The sequence below is a fragment of the Mustela nivalis genome, assembly GCF_964662115.1.
Source record: "Mustela nivalis genome assembly, chromosome: 5".
NCBI classification, from domain to species: domain Eukaryota; kingdom Metazoa; phylum Chordata; class Mammalia; order Carnivora; family Mustelidae; genus Mustela; species Mustela nivalis.
Window position 1 is genome coordinate 26,464,578 of NC_139024.1, and position 22,398 is coordinate 26,486,975.

General features: G+C 39.9%; 1 long non-coding RNA gene across 1 annotated transcript; it reads right to left on the minus strand.

Annotated features, from left to right (window-relative positions):
* Positions 1 to 21,173: 21,173 nt before the first annotated feature.
* Positions 21,174 to 22,384, minus strand: LOC309864768. The gene is made up of 2 exons (XR_014311755.1): positions 22,162 to 22,384; positions 21,174 to 21,888 (listed from the first exon to the last, which is right to left on the minus strand). It is a non-coding gene; the product is annotated as an uncharacterized lncRNA (long non-coding RNA).
* Between the last annotated feature and the right edge of the window lie 14 nt (positions 22,385 to 22,398).

The following is a 22,398-nucleotide window of genomic DNA, read 5'->3' on the forward strand; positions in this document are numbered from 1 at the left end:
AGGCAACTTTTCCTGAGATGCTATATAGCCTCTTATTCGTAAGAGTTGCTTCTGGCGGGGGGGGGGGGGGTTGCGGGTGTCTGGGTGGCTCAGTGGGTTAAAGCCTCTGTCTTCGGCTCTGGTCATGATCCCAGAGTCCTGGGATCAAGCCCCACATTGGGCTCTCTGCTCAGCGGGGAGCCTGCTTCCCTTCCTCTATCTCTGCCTGCCTCTCTGCCTATTTGTGATCTCTGTCAAATAAATAAATAAAATCTTAAAAAAAAAAAAAGCAATATACCTTTTAGAAGAGAAGTTGTAGTAGAGTAGAATGAGTAATGTATTAAGAATTCTATTTTGGGGAAGGTTTGCCTGGCTGTCTCAGTCTGAAGAGCAGTTGACTCTTGTTCTTAGAGTCATGTGTTCTAGCCCCAAGGTGGGCATAGAGATTACTAAAAAAATAATAATAATAAAATTAGAAAAACAGAATTGGGGTATCTGGGTGGCTCAGTTGTTTAAGCCTCTGACTATTGATTTCCACTCAGGTCATGATCTCAGGGTTGTGAGAAAAAGCTCCACACTGGGTATGGAGCCTGCTTAAGATTCTCTCTCTCCCTCCCCCACTGCCTCCCCCTTCTGCCCCCCCACAACTCTCTAAAAACAACAGCAGTAACAAAGAATTCTATTTGGGGGCATCTGGTTGGCACAGTTGGTAGAACATGAGACTCTTGATCTCAGGGTCATGAGTTCAAGGCTCATGTTGGGGTTAGAGATTATTAAAAAAAAAATCTGTTTTTAGCTTTGCTATAACTAGCTGTATAGCTTTGGACAACTCATCTAATCCACTTAGATCTCAGTTTCATCTGCCCAATGGAAATTCTTTTCTGCTTCCAGTGATAATTTTTGTTCCATCACCAAATATTTATTGAATATTTAAGACAGTGAGGATATAAAGAGAGCAAGAATTTACCTCAAAGAAATCACTAGTAAGGGAGACAGTCAGTAAAGTAACCTATCACATAGTGATTAAGCTGATATATGTATATAGAATAAGCTATGTGATCAGAGAGGGTGGGCCCCTAACTCATCTAGGGGAGGCATGAGCTGAGTTGAAGAAAAATAGTCCTTAAGCAAGTAAATGAGATTGGAAGGACATTCCAGGGAGAAACAATAGTATATGCATAGATATGATGTATGAAAACAAGTATTTTGTCATGATTGAAGTGAAGGATGCATATAGCAGAATGTTGAAAGAAGATGAAGCTGAAGATGGGGCCTCAAAAGGGCCTTGCGAGCCATACCAATAGTCTGAGCTTTATTCTGAATGTGATGAAGGCCACTTGACAGACTTTAACTAGGGGACTGATATGATTGAATATTAGAAAGACATTTGTGTAATAACAACATGAAAGACTGAACTGGAGTAAAGGCCTGGCTCAGGGTGTCCAAGTAGGACACTATAGCAAATATCCAAGGAGGATATTGCAGAGGAAATGATGAAAGTTCAATTGCGGCCATGGTAATGGGGATAGAGGGAAAAGGCAGATAAAAGAAATGCTTGGTTGGGGGCAGGGAGATGGTGAAGATGGTCAAAAAGTACAAACTTCCTTTACTCGAAAAAAACTTCAAGGTTATAATGTATAGCAGGGTGACTATAGTAAACAATACTGTGTTATATAGTTTAAAGTTGCTAAGACAGTAGATCTTTAAATGTTTTCATCAGAAGAAAAACATTGTAACTATGTAAGATGATGGTTGTTAACTAAACCTATTTTAGCAATCGTTTTGCAATATGCATGTCTATCACATCATTATGTTGTACACTTTGTACTAGTGCATGCAATACATCGTTTTTTTTTTTTTTTTTTTTTTTAATTAACCTAGAGGGAAAGAAGAAAGGCTTAAGGGGTGGGTGTCAGGGAGATGCAATGAGACCTACTGGTATAGAGGTGAACAACTCAAAGATGCTGCCATGATTTCTGGCTTATCCGTTTGGATGCATATAGATAAAGACTGAGATAAGAAACACAGCTAAATAGCCAAATAGTGGGCATTTCTTGTGTTTGTGGCTTCCCAGCATCAGAACTCCCTTCTTTGCGGGAGGTAATTCCCCATAATAAAGCCTCAGCTATAGTCAGAGCTCACTTTCCAACATAGAAGCAAAAATGACATACTCTCTTAGCCTTCTCTGCAGCTTGGGCAGGACCACATATCCTAGGCTCACCCAATGAGATGCTCCAGCCCCAGAGTTTAAACTGGAAACCTCTGATATTAAGGATTGATTCTCTAATCCTTTCTTATGGGTGTAGTGGCTGTAGCCAAAAATTCTGCTGTGGCAGCCAGTATTTGCTCGCAACTGCTAACAGCTGAGAGTAGTTATATGGCCATGGTACCTGGCATTCATCAGCAGTCATGTCAGACTTGTTCTGTGGAATGACCCTGGTTGCAACTCTGGTTGCTGTTCAGAACTCTTTGCCTGGTTTTCAAGCCTGGCTGTATGCCTCCTAATGACTCTTCAGCATAAATCAGTGAGAGTAAGATTCTGAGGCTTGCAATTAAGGTCTTTGCTGGATACTAACAAATTTGGAGGTAAGATGGTGGGGGGTGCAGAGAAAATATTTTTAGGTTTCTGCACAGCCAAGACTTGCAGAACAAATGTTACTGAAACATGGTTCCGGCAAGCACTGAAAGGTAACTTGACTAATTAGATAATGAGAGACTTCCAGAGAGATTTGCCTCACAGAGGCATGTTTTTTTTTTTTTAAGATTTTATTTATTTATTTGACAGAGAGAGAGATCACAAGTAGGCAGAGAGGCAGGCAGAGAGAGAGAGAGGGAAGCAGGCTCCCCGCTGATCAGAGAGCCCGATGCGGGACTCTATCCCAGGACCCTGAGACCATGACCTGAGCCGAAGGCAGCGGCTTAACCCACTGAGCCACCCAGGCACTCCCAGAGGCATGTTTTTATAGTTGTGTGTTTATGGGGGTGTGAAAGCCAGAACCAGAGCCAGAACCAGAGGACCAGAGTTGAGGACAATGATCTTATCTTTCTCTTGAGAGATTATTTATAAGAGAATCCAGGATCATCTCCATCCCATCTCCAAGGATACTTCGGATAGGAAAAGAGACAGCTGCCTCTCTCTTTTATATAAATGTCCAGATTCTTTGTGTGTGTGTGGATTACTCTTCTATAATATAAGCCCCGTATTTGTAGAGCTATATCTGGCTTTTGTTGTATCATTGCAGGGGAAAGAATTGAGACATGGAACACTATAGGGGGTTATTTACTTTTAAGTGAGTAATAATAATCTGTGTCTATTCTAGGAACCTAGTGTATGTGCATTCAGGATAATATTAGTAAACACACAGAGAGAGGAAGAAATAGTCAATATGTTCATGTATCTTGGGCACAAATGAAGTAGCAGTTTTCAGGATATCATTGAGGAAGGACAGGGGAGTATGAATTTAAAGTGGTGGCAACAGATAAGAAATTGGATCAAATTTGCATTAAGGAAAAAGTTGTGCTGGGGCGCCTGGGTGGCTCAGTGGTTTAAGCCTCTGCCTTCAGCTCAGGTCATGATCTCAGGGTCCTGGGATCAAGCCCCACATTGGGCTCTCTGCTTAGGGGGGAGCCTGCTTCCCCTTCTCTCTCTCTGCCTGCCTCTCTGCCTACTTGTGATCTCTCTCTATCAAATAAATAAATAAAAATCTTAAAAAAAAAAAGTTGTGCTGATCAAGAACTGGTGTTTGGGGAAAAATAGGAGCAAAGGACTAAGGGCTCAACATCTAGAAAATGGTACAGCCTCAGGGTCAGGGTCAGGAAATTAGAATAGGAGTGCTTTTCCCCTTGAAACTCATTCTTGCCAACAACTATTGTGCTCCTACACAATATTGCGCCAAGTATTGTATAGGTTCTGAAGCTGAGGCTATAGCAAAGAACAAAAATAAACAAATCTCCTACCCTCGAGGAGCATACATTCCAATGGGGGAGGGAGTTAAATAAACAACTATAGGGGTCAGGTGGAGATAAATATACTGAGAAAAAATGAAACAGGATAAAGGATCTAGAAAATGGTATGAGGGGTTGCATGGGTATTGTTAAAAGATAAACTGATGTGTGTTATAATTTTAAGCTTTATTTGAGCAAAAATCTATTCAAATTGGGCAGCATCCAACTGGAGGTGACCAGTAGTGCTCCACTAACAGGAATTAGGGACAAGACTTTTATAGAGAAGATGTAGAAGCAAAGCAAGGAAATTTGATTGGCTATAGCTTAAATGGTTACCAAATTTGGGACAGCCTAGTTGGCTGTTGATGATTGGTTGTCCTTAAGTTTTGATTTCTTAAGGTTAAGTTTTGATTTCTTAACCTTGAGACATTTACAGCCTTAGTATGTGATTTTCTTCCACAGGCTGCTAAGGCATAAGAACCACCTCAGTCTAATGGCCTTCTTGTTTAATTAATTTAACACTTAATTTTATATAAGATGGTGGTCCTAGAAACAGAAAGTAGAAGAGTGTTGCCAGGGGCCAGAGATAAGGGGGATGGGGAATTACCGTTTAATGGGTACTGAGTTTCAGTTTTGTAAGATGAAAAATGTTCTGGAAATGGATGGTGGTGATGGTTGCACAACAAGGTGGATATACTTAATTGCACTGAACCATTCACTTAAATATGGTTAGGGTGGTAAATTTTGTTACATAAATGTTACCATAATCATTAAAAACTACCTTTACATATCTACAGGATTAATTCCAAGTTGAATTGCTAGGTCAAAGACATGTGCATTTAAATTTGGCTAGCTATTGCCACACTGTCCTTTAAATGACTTATATGAACACCATCTTCAGCAATATATAGGACAGATGTTCTAGTTTCCATTAAACCCATTCCAGTCAGGTTTCCCACTAATCACTCCAGGGAAACTACACTTACCGAGAACACAAACAACTTCTCTGCTGCCTCATTCAGTGGTCAATTTTCAGACTTTTTTCTCTCTCAGGTTCACTTGAAATACTTTCTTCATTTTGACTTCTAGTCTACCAACTCTCACTGCTGCTTCTTAGACTGCTTTGTTAGATCTATCTATACCTTCCTATCTGTACATGTTGTGTAGTTTATTACCTTAAATTTCTCTATCTACAGTCATTTCCTTTAGGGTCTCATTCAGTTCTGTGGTTTTGATACTACAATGCTGATGAGATAGGTAATATAAATATGGTAAAAAATGGAATGTATCTAGTATTGACCTCTTTCCTCAAGTCAGACTCATTTTCTTTCTTTATTTCTTTCTTTTTTTTAAATTTATTTGACAGAGAGAGATCACAGGTAGGCAGAGAGGCAGGCATAGAGAGAGGGGTAAGCAGGCTCCCTGCTGAGAAGAGAGCCTGATGCAGGGCTTGATCCCAGGACCCTGAGATTATGACCTGAGCTGAAGGCAGAGGCTTTAACCCACTAAGCCACCCACATGCCCCATGTCAGACTCATCTATTTAGCCTTCTACTTGACATTTCCTCTTAGATGTCTAATAACCATCTCAAACATAAATGACTCTTGATTCTTCTCCACCACAACTAGCTCCTTCTCTAGTGTCCTCCATATCAATAAATAGCAGTTTCAGTCACCCAGTAACTTGGGCCAAAGTCCTTGGACTCAAATATTAGACTCTGAACTTTGTTCTTTGTCTTAAACCTCTCATTCTATGCACCAGCAAAATCTCAAAAAAACATATATCTCACCACTTTCAACAAAATACTCTTGATTCAAGCCACCACTGTTCCTCTGCTGAGTTGTTACAACAGTCTCCTAACTGACCTCCTAGCCTGTGGTCTTGCATTCTACACTTTGTTCTCTACTCAGTAGCTAGGCAAATATTTTAAAAATATACATGAGATTTTACCACTTCATTTGTTCAAAGCATTTGGTTCATCAGACTATGTCTACCTACCCCAATATCTCTTTGACCTTATTTCCTACACTTTCTCCTAAACCCACTATATTCTAGTTAAACTGGGCTTTGTGCTATTCCTCAAACATCCCAAGCTCTTTTCCACTTAATGACTTTTTTACTTGTTCCTTCTGCCTTTTCCCCACAAAACTTTTATAGAGCCAATATCATACTATTTATTTTTATTTTCATATTTTAAGTTTCTTCTACTATAGTACTATAGTGTAAATCCAAAAGGATAGGACTATAATCTGTCTCGTTTATTGCTATATCCCCACTACCTTGAGCAGCACCCGAAATGGAACTGATACACAATAAAAATGTGTTCAGTGAATTAAAATGTGTATCTTAATCTGTTTTCTGCCATGTATCTGACTTCTCTCCTATATCCACCACAAGTTCTCACTTGTTATTTTTTTTTATAGATTAGGACAACACTTGTATTTATCACGATTTCTTTTAGTGTGAAACACAAGGCTCTGTACGCTGTTCATCTGTTGAACACATGATGAAATAGGGATTTGGAGAAATAAGGAGGTGTCAAAAGGACGAAAGGCTATATCTTTTAGCCTTACAGTCTGATGATATCTTCCAAAAGTGTTTGAAGTTATAATCAACCCAATTATAAAAAGCTATTCAGAATAGACTAGCTACAGCATGGAGGTTCCTCAAAATGTTGAAAATAGAACTGCCCTATGACCCAGCAATTGCACTACTGGGTATTTACCCTAAAGATACAAACGTAGTGATCCGAAGGGGCACGTACACCCCGAATGTTTATAACAGCAATGTCCACAATAGCCAAACTATGGAAAGAACCTAGATGTCCATCAACAGATGAATGGATCAAGAAGATGTGGTATATATACACAATGGAATACTATGCAGCCATCAAAAGATATGAAATCTTGCCATTTGCGATGACATGGATGGAACTAGAGGGTATTATGTTTAGCGAAATAAGTCAAGCGGAGAAAGACAACTATCATATGATCTCCCTGATATGAGGAAGTGGTGATGCAACATGGGGGCTTAAGTGGGTAAGAGAAGAATAAATGAAACAAGATGGGATTGGGAGAGAGACAAACCATAAGTGACTCTTAATCTCACAAAACAAACTGAGGGCTGCGGGGGGTGGGGGAGGTTGGGAGAAGGGGGGGTGGGGTTATGGACGTTGGGGAGGGTATGTGCTATGGTGAGTGCTGTGAAGTGTGTAAACCTGGCAATTCACAGACCTGTACCCCTGGGGATAAAAATATATGTTTATTAAAAATAAAAAATTATTAAAAAAAAAGAATAGACTAGCTACTATACTATTGCTACTATACTAACTATAGTATTATAGTATATAGTAGCTATAGTATTATATAGTATAGTAGCTATTTTAATAGCTATAACAGAATAGTGCCTGCCCAGTGGCACTTATCTGAGTATCACTGTAAGTAGCACATGGCCATGTAGGTCCCTCAGTGAGAATCAGACCTAGTTCCACATTCAATGCTCTTGGGAACAACTCCTTCCCAAAATGAGGGAGTCGGGACCATGTAATCCTCTAACAGGAAGCTCTTCCAAGTATCACTGCGTCTGAACATAGGAATACAGATGATCTCCCGCTCCCCCCTCCCCACCACTATTTCTCAGGTACCTGATCTAGAGTACCCACTTCCCCCTTTACCTGCCTTCTGCCCCCATCCTACCAAATCTTTCTCGGTAATGACCCAGGAACTATAACTGGATCTAGTGTATTGAAATTCTGAAAGACTAAAGATTCTTCATAGATTTTTTTAGGAATATGAAAAAAAATCATCTGTCTCCAATTGATATAGTGATCAGCTAAGAAAGTACCATTAAGCATCAAAGATTTGCTACATTCTATTTCTACAGGTATCCACATTTTAGGCAATTATGAAGAAAAGATAGATCCAATTATCTTCATTGTTTTTCTGCCAGGATTTCCATATGAAGCCATGCCCTGCCTTTGTGAATGCTATAGGCATACTAAGTTATAGATATAATTTGAAGAACCAGTGCCTAAGATGTTGAAATGTAGGGGTAAAGGGACACCTGGATGGCTCAGTCGTTAAGTGTCTACCTTCAGCTTAGATCATGATCCTAGGGTCCTGGGACTGAGCCCTGCATCATGCTCCCTGTTTGGCAGGAAGCCTGCTTCTCCTGCTCCCACTCCCCCTGCTTGTGTTCCCTCTCTTGCTCTCTCTCTCTCTCTCTGTCAAATGAATAAAAATCTTTTAAAAAAAGAAAAGAAATGTAGGGGTTAAACTGTAATTATGAGATTAGGTAGGAAGCAGGTTGGGACACAGAAGTCAGTGGTGAATTAGGTAGAGCTGAGGTTAGATAAGGACTTTGGAGCTGTGATATGTGTCCAGGTAAAATAAAGCTATAAAATCAAGTTTGTTCTTCCCTTAATAACATGAAATCTATCACCTCCAGGGCTCAGAGTGGAAAGGCAGATCGAGTATTCTTGACCCTGTCCCAAATGGCCAGTTGGTCAAGAGAATGATGACAGGGCACAGTCTTCCACAGTGGCTATTGTGAAGAAGAGATCTGTTAGATCAGTTTAGTGTATCTGTTTTCCTAAAGGCAACAAGTGCTAAGATACTAAATGAATCGAGAATTCCTGGGGGCATGATAATGCCAAAAATGAAGAAGCATTCAAGAGATAAATGCAAGGCTAGAAGTACAAAAACAAAACAAAACAAAACATTTACAGAATAGATGGAGAATAGATGTCAAGGATGTGCCAAAAAATGTCCTTAGACACTGACTTTAGAGTTGAATAAATAAATCCACATCCTCTGTCTTGGCCAAATTATCTTGCATCTCTCTGCTCCTATTTTTGGGGGAACTATATCTTCCATGCATATGGTTCCTAAGAGAGTAGCCTATTAAAATAGCTTCACCCTGCACTCCGGTCCAAGACTGGGCCATCAAGGAAAGCTTTAAAATGTGAAACTATGTTTCCTACTATGAAATACAGAACGAAGTGAGTGAAATAAGACAGATACTGTAATAATTCCTATCTTGCAAATCATGAAAACGAAGTCTTCCCAGGGTTAGAGAGGTTTTTTCCAAGATACACAGTTAGTAGGGATTGGCCCATGAATTCTTATCCCAGCTTGTTTCCTCTCTAGGACAAATCCTCGTTGCAATAAGTGCTCAATAAATGCAGACAATTACTAAAAGAAGACTGAAAAGGTGGTTTGAAAACAGATTGTGTCAGGTTTGCATAGCATGCTTAGGAGTTTAGACTTTAAATTATGGAGAATGGGGGAGACTGCATAGATTCTGGGGCAGAAAGCGAAATGTTTCAAGTTGTTCTCTAGAAAGATAAACCTGACAGAGACCAGAGAGAGTTCTAATGATACTTCCTCCCTTGGGTGTCCATAAGCCATCCTATTGTATTAATAAATTCCTTATTTAACATAAGCTGTCTGAAGTCATATTTCTGTCACTTGCAATTGAACAAGTCCTGATTAAGAAATCTCAACTTGCAGATGAAGATACTGGAACCCGGACAGTTTGAAGGAATCACCATGTTCTGGTGTCCGTGTCAGCACTAGAATGCCCACATCTCCAACCCCAGTCCTAAACCACTCTACTCTGGTGGCAAATTCAACCACTTACTTTTTCATGCCACGATGTGGCTTGAAGAAAAAGGGAACAAATCCAATTCTTATTCATGGTGATTTAAGGTGATTTTATGTAAATTAAACACAACTGACATGTGGATGTGGAAAACCAGTACTCAGATCACAGATGCACTTATTAAATGTGTTTTTAGAGCATCCTGTACTCAGACTCAGCCTTGAAAAGGCTCTTCAGAGTCTGCAATCTAATGATTTAGAGCTAGAGATACAGCATGTGCACATGAATAGTAAGAAACATGGTAACATGTGTTTGTCAATAAGTCCACTGCACCAAGTGGAATGGAGCCAGAACTGAACATACCTAATACTAACTTAGAATGCCGGAGACCTAGCTTTATGAGAAATGGATGACTGGAATTTAAAATAATTGTCACCTTTCATGAAAATCGGTTTAAAAGTTTTTAACAACTTTTTTTAAAAAAGATTTTATTTTTAAGTAATCTCTACACCCAATGTGGAGCTTAAATTTACAACCTGGAGATCAAGAGTTGCACCCATTACCGTCTGTGCCCTACAGGTGCCCTACTTTTAACTTCTGAACAAGCTTTGCTCCCTCAGAAAGACTTACTCCTGATTCCTACTCACTTTGAAGTCATCTTTAACTCTTCCCCATCTAGTCTGCTGCCCCTCTACATTCTAGATTCTGCCTCCTGTCAAGCCTCTGTATCCACATCCATCTTTTTTCCTTACCTAATAGTGTTTTATTTCCACTCACCTGTGTAATTAGGGCCTGTTAACTCAGTCACTTGTTGCCACTCTCTTCAAATACTAATTACGTTGCTCCTCACTTGCCGAACTGGCCTCAAGCTCATACACACAGCATCAAGGCTAACTAAACTCTAACACAGGTTAGCCTTCATTCTCCAACTGCCCGTAAGCTTCAGCTAAATCAGCTATTAATGCTCAACAATTATCAGCTGTTATTATTTGTTAATCAGATTGTCCTGCTTGTTTTTATTCCCCATATGTTAATGTGACCTCCTTTGGGGCATGAAAATTTCCTTGATTCCATTCCCTCCCTGCTGTGAAGTGATCATTGCCTCCTCACATCTCCAGGGTTTTTGGCACAACTTGAAGTACTCTCCACAGTTTGTCATGTATTACCAATGTATTTGTACCTGTCAGAACTTTGTTGAAGTTGAACTCCTTGCATAAAATAAAAAAAGGTTTATTCTTTATTGCATGTCCACCTTCATCTTGCTTTGTTTGCATCGAATTTGTGACTAAGTTGCTGATGATGACACGAACTCACCAACATCTTTTATCTAACCCAAACTGCATGTTTAAAAAAGGCAGAATTTTACTGAAATGGGAAAAAACAATATGTATAAAATTATATAAATATACTCAAATTCAATGATACTAGTTTTCTTGACACTATTATTTTTTGGTAGGAAACATGATCTTTCACACTCTCAAGTGATCATTAAGGCCATTAAACTTACTACAAAATTCATAAAATTCTTTCATAGGACTAATTACTGATTTCATTTATTTATGAAATTCAGAGACTTCTACAAATGCTTTGAAATTTTAAAATTCTCAGAATGAGTCTCACTTTGGAGGTTGCTTAATCTCTATTTACGTTATAATGTCCCACTTTGGAAGACATAAGACTGCTTTTAATATTAGCATAAACCACGACATTTTTGCTTTTAATATTAGCATAAACCATGAAATTTTACAACAGTTATATGAAGGTTTTAAACATCAAAATTATTTTTGCCATAGCCAAGAGCTTCTACTTTACACAGCCACAATTTATTTATGGGCTTTGTGGAAATCCCATGATTTACATCTCTCCCAAGAGTGAATACATTTCTTTAGGGGCGCCTGGGTGGCTCAGTGGGTTAAAGCCTCTGCCTTTGGCTCAGGTCATGATCCCAGGGTTCTGGAATCAAGCCCCACATCAGGCTCTCTGCTCCGGAGGAAGCCTGCTTCCTCCTCCCTCTTCCTACCTCTCTGCCTACTTGTGATCTCTGTCTGTCAAATAAATAAATAAAATCTTAAAAAAAAAAAAGAATGAATACATTTTTTAATCTTAAATTTCATGTAGGCTTGTAATAATCTACTCCTGAGAAAGTTCTAGTGTTTTGCAATTTGTATCCAGGAGGAATTGCTATTGTTGGCATGTACTTAACATGTTTGATATGTGGAGAAGAGAATTGGTATCTATAGTGCTTTGAATTAATAGAATTAGGTATAGATTTTTAATATATATGTCCTCAATATTTGTAGTGTGTTATTTCAGAACTAAAAAAATTTTTTTTACTACATAGATTTTTACAGGACTAATTCTTTCCCACATATTAAGCATGAATGTTGTCTGGAAAGGAGAACATCTTCTACCCTATTCCTTTATTATTTCATTTTAGTCTTAGAGAAGAAGCCTCCTACTTTATTAATGAATACTAACTTTGTATGTCATAAAAGTATTAAACTGTGTTTCTTTCTCAGGGGTGACATATTTTCTGGAAATTCTATAGCCCAAATATCTCCAATTTATTAGGTCATTTTTATTTCTTGATTAAAAAAAAAAAAAAAAACATTTCTTTTAAGCAAACTCTATGCCCAAAATGGGGCTTGAACTCACCATCTGAGATCAGAAATTTTATGTTCTACTGCCAGAGCCAGGCAGGCATCCCTATTGGGTTGTCTTTTAAATGGTAGAAGTTTTTCAAATAGAAAAAAAAATTTAAAGCTTTTATTTATTTATTTGTGAAAGAGAGAAAGAGAGCATGGACGGCGTGGAGGGGCAGAGGGAGAGGAAGAAGCAGACTCCCTGCTGAGCTAGGAGCCCGACATGGGGCTTGATCCAGGACCTGGATATCATGATCTGAGCTGAGGCAGACATTTAACCATCTGAGCCACCCAGGGGCCCTGAAAAATATTATTTAAGATATATGGTACAGTGCTTGGATCATGGGACGTACTCAATACATACCTCTGAATGAATAAATGAATATATTTATTTTTAGTTTAAAAAAAAATTTTCAAGAGACTATTTATTTGAGAGAGACAGAGAGAGAGCAGGAGCAGAAGGAGGGACAGAGGCAGAGGGAGAGGGACAAGCAGACCCACTGTTGCATGCAGAGCCCGGGGCTCAGTTCAAAGACCCTGAGAGATCAGGACCTGAGCTAAAGGCAGACACTTAACTGACTGAGCCACCCAGACACCCCTGAATATATTTACTTTTACATCTTTGTCTTTACTTCGGGTAATTTCTTGAGCTATATTCCCAGAGGTGAAATGAATGGATTAAAATGTGCCCAACCTTTTTTTTTAAATTGACTTAAAACAACATTTATTATCTCAGTTTCTCTAGGCTAGGAGTCAGGGTGGAACTTAAATGAGTCCTCTGCTTCAGTGTCTTTCACAAACCTGCAAAGTATCAACCAGGGCAGTGGTCAACAGAAAGCTTGACTGGAGAAGCATCTGCTCTTGAGCTCACTCAAGGGGTTGTTGGCAGGATTTTCCATTCCTTGCTGGCCTGAGGCTGGCCTCAGTTCCTTACCACACTGACCTCTTCATAGGGCTAAAACTATGCACAACCATTTTTATGTGGTTTTTAATAGATGGACAATCAGATGTATTCATAAATGATGAAACATTCTCCCCAAAAGATCCTATTAATGAATCACAGAGAATCTAGGAGAAGTTTTAAGTGGCAATTCTAAGTAAGTTTTTCTTCAACCGCCTCGTGTTTTTGCACTTCTTTTAGCTTAAATCTCTATAAAGGCAAGTTTGTCAAATCTGCACAGGATATACATTACGGAAGGATATTAAACACCTGTGTAGTAGATGCAGGATCCAAAAAGATCTTTGCAGGTATAATAATGGCTTCAGTATTCCAAGATTAAATCCAATAAGGCAAGTGCAGGATCCTAAAGTTTTTTGTTTGTTTGTTTGTTTGTTTGTTTTAAGATTTTTCATTTATTCATTGAAAGAGAGAGAAAGACAGAGTGAGAGCACAAGCAATGGGAAAGCCAGAGGGAGAGGAGAAGTGGACTCCCGGTTAAGCAGGGAGCCTGACTCAGGGCTTGACTCCAGGACCCTGAGATCATGACCTGAGCTGAAGGCAGACACTTCACTGATGAGCCACCCAGATGCCCCAGATCCCCAAATTTAAAAATTCTGGGGGGGTGCCTGGGTGGCTCAGATGGTGAGCCAGATTGTAAGTCAATCTTAAAAATAATAATATAAATAATAATAAGATAAAATAAAAATTCTGTTGCCTCTAGAGGTGACTCTTTTCCCTCTCTCAGATAGATAGAATCTTTAAAAAAATAAATAAAAATAAAAATGTGCTGCTCGTACACTGAATGAGAGAGTGGTTTAATGAGACCTCTAGCTGCGTCTTTTGGTTAAGCTCCAGTTAGTTCTTCTGGTTCCTATGTCCCCTGCCCTCCTTGACTCGCAGCCTTCTTGGTTTTCCTTTGATAGCTGCCTCTGTCCACTCCATTCCTTGGGGTTACTATCCTACCCTAGCCTGGCTTCTCTCATGGTCTCCTTAGTTGCCCCAGTTCACACTGCTTGGAAGACAAATACTACTGCCCTTTGTGCTTTTGTAGATGTAACTTAGGTACTTCAAAAGAATGTGTACTCCTTCTCTGTTAGGGGAGTGAGTGTTTCACACATGCCCTTGATGAGGCTTGTACTTCAATTTTCTAAATCTTTATTCTCCTTACCTTTTTCTTCTAGCTCTATCAGTTTCAGAGTGAAGGGTATTAAAAATCTAAGGTTTGGGGAGTCTGCTTGGGATTCTCTCTCCCTCTCCCCCCATTAAAATAAAGAAATAAATCTTAAAAAAAAATCGTTTGTGGTGGGGAGGTGACTGGGTGGCTCAGTTGAGTGTCTGACTCTTGATTTCAGCTCCAGTCATGATCTCAGGGTCATGGGATGGAGCCTTGTGTTGGGCTCTGAGCTTGGCAGGGAGTCTGCTTGGGATTCTCTCTCTCCCTTTCCCTCTGCCCTTCCCCTCTCTCAAATAAATAAATAAGTCTTTTCTTTTTTTTAGACTTTTTATTTATTTATTTGAGAGAGAGAGAGAGTGAGTGAAAAGCGCATGAGCAGGGCAGAGAGAGAATCAGATTTCCTGCTGAGCAGGGAGCCCAATTCAGGGCTCAGGTCCCAGGACCTCAGGATCATGACCTGAGCTGAAACCAGACGCTTAGCCAACTGAGCCACCCAGGTGCCCCAATAAATAAATCTTAAAAAAAATCTACTCTTGGTGGTAGAACTTATTTTTGTGATTCTGTCAAGTGTAGATATATTTTTAGTCTGTGTTGTCAGGTATAGATTCAGGGCTATTACAAACTTCTTGGTGACTCTCTTTGACTCTAATAATGTTTTTTGCTCTAAAGTTTATTTTGCCAATATTAATAGTGTTTGTAATGGTTCACTTTATGTGTCCATTTGGAGGATCTTTTTGGATGAGATTAACATTTAAATCAGTGAACTCTGAGTAGAGCAGGCTACCCTTCATAATTTTTTTTTGTATTTTAATATATATTTTTAATTTTTAAATTTTTTATAAACATATAATATATTTTTAACCCCCAGGGTACAGGTATGTGAATCGCCAGGTTTACACACTTCACAGCACTCACTATAGCACATACCCTCCCCAATGTCCATAATCCCACCCCCCTTCTCCCAACCTCCCTCCCCCCCAGCAACCCTCAGTTTGTTTTGTGAGATTAAGAGTCACTTATGGTTTGTCTCCCTCCCAATCCCATCTTGTTTCATTTATTCTTCTCTTACCCACTTAAGCCCCCATGTTGCATCACCACTTCCTCATATCAGGGAGATCATATGATAGTTGTCTTTCTCTGCTTGACTTATTTCGCTAAACATAATACCCTCTAGTTCCATCCATGTCATCGCAAATGGCAAGATTTCATTTCTTTTGATGGCTGCATAGTATTCCATTGTGTATATATACCACATCTTCTTGATCCATTCATCTGTTGATGGACATCTAGGTTCTTTCCATAGTTTGGCTATTGTGGACATTGCTGTTATAAACATTCGGGGTGTACGTGCCCCTTCGGATCACTACGTTTGTATCTTTAGGGTAAATACCCAGTAGTGCAATTGCTGGGTCATAGGGTAGTTCTATTTTCAACATTTTGAGGAACCTCCATGCTGTTTTCCAGAGTGGGTGCACCAGCTTGCATTCCCACCAACAGTGTAGGAGGGTTCCCCTTTCTCTGCATCCTAGCCACCAACTGTCATTTCCTGACTTGTTAATTTTAGCCATTCTGACTGGTGTGAGGTGGTATCTCATTGTGGTTTTGATTTGTATTTCCCTGATGCCAAGTGATATGAGCACTTTTTCATGTGTCTGTTGGCCATCTGGATGTCTTCTTTGCAGAAATGTCTGTTCATGTCCTCTGCCCATTTCTTGATTGGATTATTCGTTCTTTGGTTGTTGAGTTTGCTAAGTTCTTTATAGATTTTGGACACAAGCCCTTTATCTGATATGTCGTTTGCAAATATCTTCTCCCATTCTGTCAGTTGTCTTTTGGTTTTGTTAACTGTTTCCTTTGCTGTGCAAAAGCTTTTGATCTTGATAAAATCCCAATAGTTCATTTTTGCCCTTGCTTCCCTTGCCTTTGGCGATGTTCCTAGGAAGATGTTGCTGCGGCTGAGGTCAAAGAGGTTGCTGCCTGTGTTCTCCTCAAGGATTTTGATGGATTCCTTTCTCACATTGAGGTCCTTCATCCATTTTGAGTCTATTTTTGGGTGTGGTGTAAGGAAATGGTCCAATTTCATTTTTCTGCATGTGGCTGTCCAATTTTCCCAATACCATTTATTGAAGAGGCTTCTTTTTTCCATTGGACATTCTTTCCTGCTTTGTCAAAGATTAGTTGATCATAGAGTTGAGGGTCTATTTCTGGGCTCTTATTCTGTTCCATTGATCTATGTGTCTGTTTTTGTGGCAGTACCATGCTGTCTTGATGATGACAGCTTTGTAATAGAGCTTGAAGTCTGGAATTGTGATGCCACCAACTTTGGCTTTCTTTTTCAATATTCCTTTGGCTGTTCGAGGTCTTTTCTGGTTCCATATAAATTTTAGGATTATTTGTTCATTTTCTTTGAAAAAGATGGATGGTACTTTGATAGGAATTGCATTAAATGTGTAGATTGCTTTAGGTAGCATAGACATTTTCACAATATTTATTCTTCCAATCCAGGAGCATGGAACATTTTTTCATTTCTTTGTGTCTTCCTCAATTTCTTTCATGAGTACTTTATAGTTTTCTGAGTATAGATTCTGTGTCTCTTTGGTTAGGTTTATTCCTAGGTATCTTATGGTTTTGGGTGCAATTGCAAATGGGACTGACTCCTTAATTTCTCTTTCTTCTGTATTGTTGGTGTAGAGAAATGCAACTGATTTCTGCGCATTGATTTTATATCCTGATACTTTACTGAATTCCTGTACAAGTTCTAGCAGTTTTGGAGTGGAGTCTTTTGGGTTTTCCATATATAGTATCATATCATCTGCGAAGAGTGATAGTTTGACTTCTTTGCCGATTTGGATGCCTTTAATTTCCTCTTGTTGTCTGATTGCTGAGGCTAGGACTTCTAGTACCATGTTGAATAGCAGTGGTGATAATGGACATCCCTGCCGTGTTCCTGACCCTAGCGAAAAAGCTTTCAGTTTTTCTCCATTGAGAATGGTATTTGTGGTGGGTTTTTCATAGATGGCTTTGATGATATTGAGGTATGTGCCCTCTATCCCTACACTTTGAAGAGTTTTGATCAGGAAGGGATGCTGTACTTTGTCAAATGCTTTTTCAGCATCTATTGAGAGTATCATATGGCTCTTGTTCTTTCTTTTATTGATGTGTTGTATCACATTGATTAATTTGCGGATGTTGAACCAAACTTGCAGCCCTGGAATAAATCCCACTTGGTCATGGTGAATAATCCTTTTAATGTACTGTTGAATCCTATTGGCTAGTATTTTGGTGAGAATTTCCGCATCTGTGTTCATCAAGGATATTGGTCTGTAGTTCTCTTTTTAGATGGGATCCTTTTCTGGTTTTGGGATCAAGGTGATGCTGGCCTCATAAAATGAGTTTGGAAGTTTTCCTTCCATTTCTATTTTTTGGAATAGTTTCAGGAGAATAGGAATTAGTTCTTCTTTAAGTGTTTGGTAGAATTCCCCCGGGAAGCCGTTTGGCCCTGGGCTTTTGTTGTTTGGAGATTTTTGATGACTGTTTCAATCTCCTTGCTGGTTATGGGCCTGTTCAGGCTTTCTATTTCTTCCTGGTTCAGTTGTGGTAGTTTACATGTCTCTAGGAATGCATCCATTTCTTCCAGGTTGTCAAATTTGTTGGCGTAAAGTTGCTCATAGTATGTTCTTATAATGGTCCTCATTTCTTTGGTGTTAGTTGTGATCTCTCCTCTTTCATTCATGATTTTATTTATTTGGGTCCTTTCTCTTTTCTTTTTGATAAGTCTGGCCAGGGGTTTAGCAATCTTATTAATTATTTCAAAGAACCAGCTCCTAGTTTCGTTGATTTGTTCTATTTACCCTTCATAATTTGAGTGGACTTCATCCAGTCTCTTGAAAGCCTGAATAGAATGAAAAGACTGGCAAGAGGGAATTCTTTGGCAGACTCCCTTTAGATTTGATTTGTACCATCTGCTCTGTTGGGTCTCCAGCCTCCCTGCCCACACTGCAGATTTTCAGTTGGACAGCTTCCATGATCACATGTGCCAATACATTATAATAGATCTCTTTCTATATATGTGTACACATCCTATGGGTTCTGTTTCTCTGAAGAACCTACCTGGACTAATACATAACAATACCAGTTCTTTAAAACTTATTAGGTATATCTTTTTTCCCATTTACTCTTGGAAATGGTGGTCTCCTACAAATGGTGGGCTTTTGTTTTTTATTTTTATTTTTTAAAGATTATATTTATTTGAGAGAGAAAGAGAGATTGAGAGCATGAGCTGGGTGGAGAGGGGGAGGGTAGAGGGAGAGGGAGATGCAGACTTCCTTCTGAGCAGGGAGACCAATGTGAGGCTCAGAGGCTCAATCCCAGGACCCTGGGATCATGACCTGAGCCAAAGGCAGATGCTTAACTGACTGAGCTACCTGGGCACCCCAAATCGCTGTCTTTTAGAAATAGCAAATATGTATTTTGTGTTACATTTTCATGCAACCCAAGACTTCTGTCTTTTAACCATTAAATTTCCTCTGTTTATAGTTTCTGTGACTATGGCCATGGATATATTTCGATGGATTTCTACCATCTTATTTTTGTGTTTTGTTTTTATAATGATGTTCCTTGTTCTTTTTTTTTCTTTTTCCGTTCCCCCTGCTCTCTGCTTTTTGTCAAATTGATTGTTTTCTTATTTCAAATGGAGAAACTTAAGCTTCGGTATCTCCAATAAAGCCAATTTCCAAGGAGAAAAAAATATTCAGAAATAGAAAACAGAAAGTTAAAATGGGGCCATAGAATATTCTTGCATTTTTTTTCTTTTTTATTTTTAAGAGAGAGTGTGAGGAGAAGAGTGGGGGAGAGGGAGAGGAAAAGAGAGAATCTTAAGCAGGCTCCGGATCCTTTGCAAAGCCTGATGCAGGATTCGATCCCACATGCCTGAGATCATGACCTGAGCCAAAATCTGATACCATGCTGACCAACTGAACCACCCAGTACCCCCCAAAATCTGGATTCTTTTTTAATTTTTTATTTTTTTGCCTCAAGAAAAAAAAAACTGGACTCTTATAAGTGGAAAAGCTTTATGCTTTAATAATAGAACTTTTGATAAAAATGACCTTTTAAACTTTTTCATTTATTATTCTTGGTATTGACTTCCACAGGACAAGTAAGAGAATTTTCAGTTCTTCAGCTAATTTGATTTTTCTGTTGTTGTTATCCTTTTTGTTCCTGGTGTGATAGCTGCCCTATTCAATATGGTAGCCACAAGGCAGATGTGGCTATTTAATTTCAATTAATTTAATTAATTACATTTAAATACATTTTTAAACAATTTTATTTATTTATTTGAGAGAGAGAGAGAGAGAGAGAGAGAACATGCATAAGAGCAGGTAGAGGTAAGGGGCAGAGGGGTAGGAAGAAGTAGACTCCCTGCTGAGCAGGGAGTCCCATGCAGGGCTCAACCCCAGGACTCCAGGATCATGACCTGAGCCGAAAGCAAATGCTTTTACCAGCTGGGTCACCCAGGTGCCCCTTAAATATGTATTTAAAATTCACTTGCACTAGCCGTATTGCATGCATTCAGTACCTCCACTTGGTTAGTGGCTACTATTTGACCCTGCCAGGAATGGCCAGCAATCCCTGTACTGATGGATGAAAGATTAGTCCAAACTTTGCTGTGAAAGACAGAAGGCAAGGGGGTCATTGCTCAGTGATGAAGACCCTTTGCTCCTCTTTGCTTCTGCTTTTATCGGTCCTTCAGGATAATCACAAAACCTGATCGCCGTTTCCCAAGCATGCGATGTGTGACAGGGGTCTTTCTGGAACTAGGAGAATCTGTTTAATGGGGAAAAAGACGATATGCTAATCTCCATCATCTATGAGTTCAGCTAAACACAGCCTGAGGAACAATGCACAGGTCTCAGATCACAGGGTGGCTGTTTGGGCTAAGAAAGCTTTAGGGAAGGCAATTTCCTGAGGCATTCCAACTGCAGAGTGGTCAAGCAGGCCTCAGCATTCCAAAGGCCTATGTCCTCTGAAACCTTCCGTCGCCCCCAGTGGCCTCTGTGTTACATTTTTGAACAAGCCAGGGATTATGGCTGATTTCATGCTCTACATTAACTCCAACATTAGACAATGCAGATTATAGAACATTTCAATCTTTGCTTTTTAAATTTATTTTTTGGGGGGAGGGGCAAAGGGATGGAGGAGAGAGAGAATCTTAAGCAGGATTCACATGCAGCGTGGAACAACAACCCTGAGATCATGACCTGAGCCCAAGTCAAGAGTCAAATGCATAACTGACTGAGCCCCCCAAGCACCCTGAACATTTCTATCTCTGTAGAATGTTCTGTTGGATAGGAGGTGATAAGCCTGTGATAGTACTATAGCTTCACACCCCATTGGAGCTATTTAGGAGACTGCATCACATTGCAGAATTTAGACCTGACAATCTATAGCAGCATTCTTCCAGCATCTTCTGCTCCTATGTAGAGCAGTGACCGACATGGGGAGCAATGTTCCCTATGGAGACTACTGAGTAATCCTGCCCCTGTACTCAGACTTTCAGGCTTGATGCCCACAGGACACTGGAAATAATTTATATGGAGTAACAGCTTAGGGAGTGGTACTGATAACAGGAGCTGAGCTATTAACTTCTGTACAGTAGTGGTCTTGATCTAAATGGTAATGGGAAGGCCAAGAAAGGCTGAAGCATTTCTAGTTGAAACCAAGTTGCAAAGGGTGGGGCATGACCCAGACTGGGCTGTAGCATTTGGGTTTTCTTTGAAGCTTTGACTTCCCAATCCTGTTAGACTGGTTTAGGTCTCATCTGAACCAACTAGTTAGGAGGTCTGCCTTGAGCCTATTGCATCATTGACAAAAGTGATCAAGAGTTGCAGGGTTTTTTTGTTTTATTTATTTAGATTTTATTTATTTACTTGAGAGAGAACAAGAGAGCGAGAGACAGAGAGAGAGAGAGCACGAGAGGGGAGAGGGTCAGAGGGAGAAGCAGACTCCCTGCTGAGAAGGGAGCCCGATGGGAGACTCCATCCTGGATCATGACCTGGGCTGAAGGCAGTCACTTAACCAACTGAGCCACCCAGGTGCCCCCAGCAGTTGCAGTTTGAAACTGATTTAGGCTGGCATTGGTAGGGAACACCACGCCTGCTACCATCTACCCCTGCATATCCTGTTGGTCAGCCAACAAACATCATCAACACACATGTGCCCCATTCATTGCAGGAACAGCTTTGCTGCCTTTTTTGGGGGAACAGCTTTGCTTCTTTGAAGGAGAAGTTGAGAAAGTCCAAGCTCTTTACTTCTTTATTACTTTAGCATCCAAGAAAATTCCTCCCATAACTTTTCATTGTCAGTTGTGTAGCCAGGTTTGTATTTACCTGGATTGGATTCTTTCAAGTTTCAGTGCTCAAATTCCTGTTTTTACCTTGGCTTGCGCTCAGCTTCTGGGCAGAGCTGACAAGTTTGATTTTTCCCTGCTGGTTTCCTCATAATTCATTTCTTCCACACTTTGTTCGTATTGTCAAATTTTTTTGCAACTCACAAAATCAAAGTCTGGATTCCCCACTGGGATTTGCCATCACCTTGACCCTTCAGCACTGTACCAAAGAAACGAAAATTTTCTTTCATTATGTCATCATCGAGATTTTCCTTAAAGTTCCTTCTTTCTGTCAGGTGGTAAGTATAGGAGTAGAAGACACAAGATAGAGTGGTGTTTCGCCCTCATGAAGTCGCCCAAAAGGGGAGACAAATAATTAAGCTACCTGCAGTGATAGGAAACGTGTATTCTATTTTGCATTTGAGTTTATTCTAAGTTTGACACATAAAAATATACTATTTCAGCAGTTCATGCATCTGCAAAACAAACGTACCAAAACTAAAATGAGGAGGAGGATGGACTTAAGAACTGTGCAAAACTCCAATCCGCCATATAGGAGAGTGACAGAAATGAAAGAAGCGCTGCTCTCCCGTACAACTTTGGCCGGCCGGAGAGGGCGTGGGGCCACAGAGCAAGTCTCTCCAGGAACTTCGGGGTGCGCCCAGGGCCGGCCTCGCCTCCCGCACTCACCCCTCTACCACGGCGTCTGCGTAGTCTGGGCGTGGAGTCA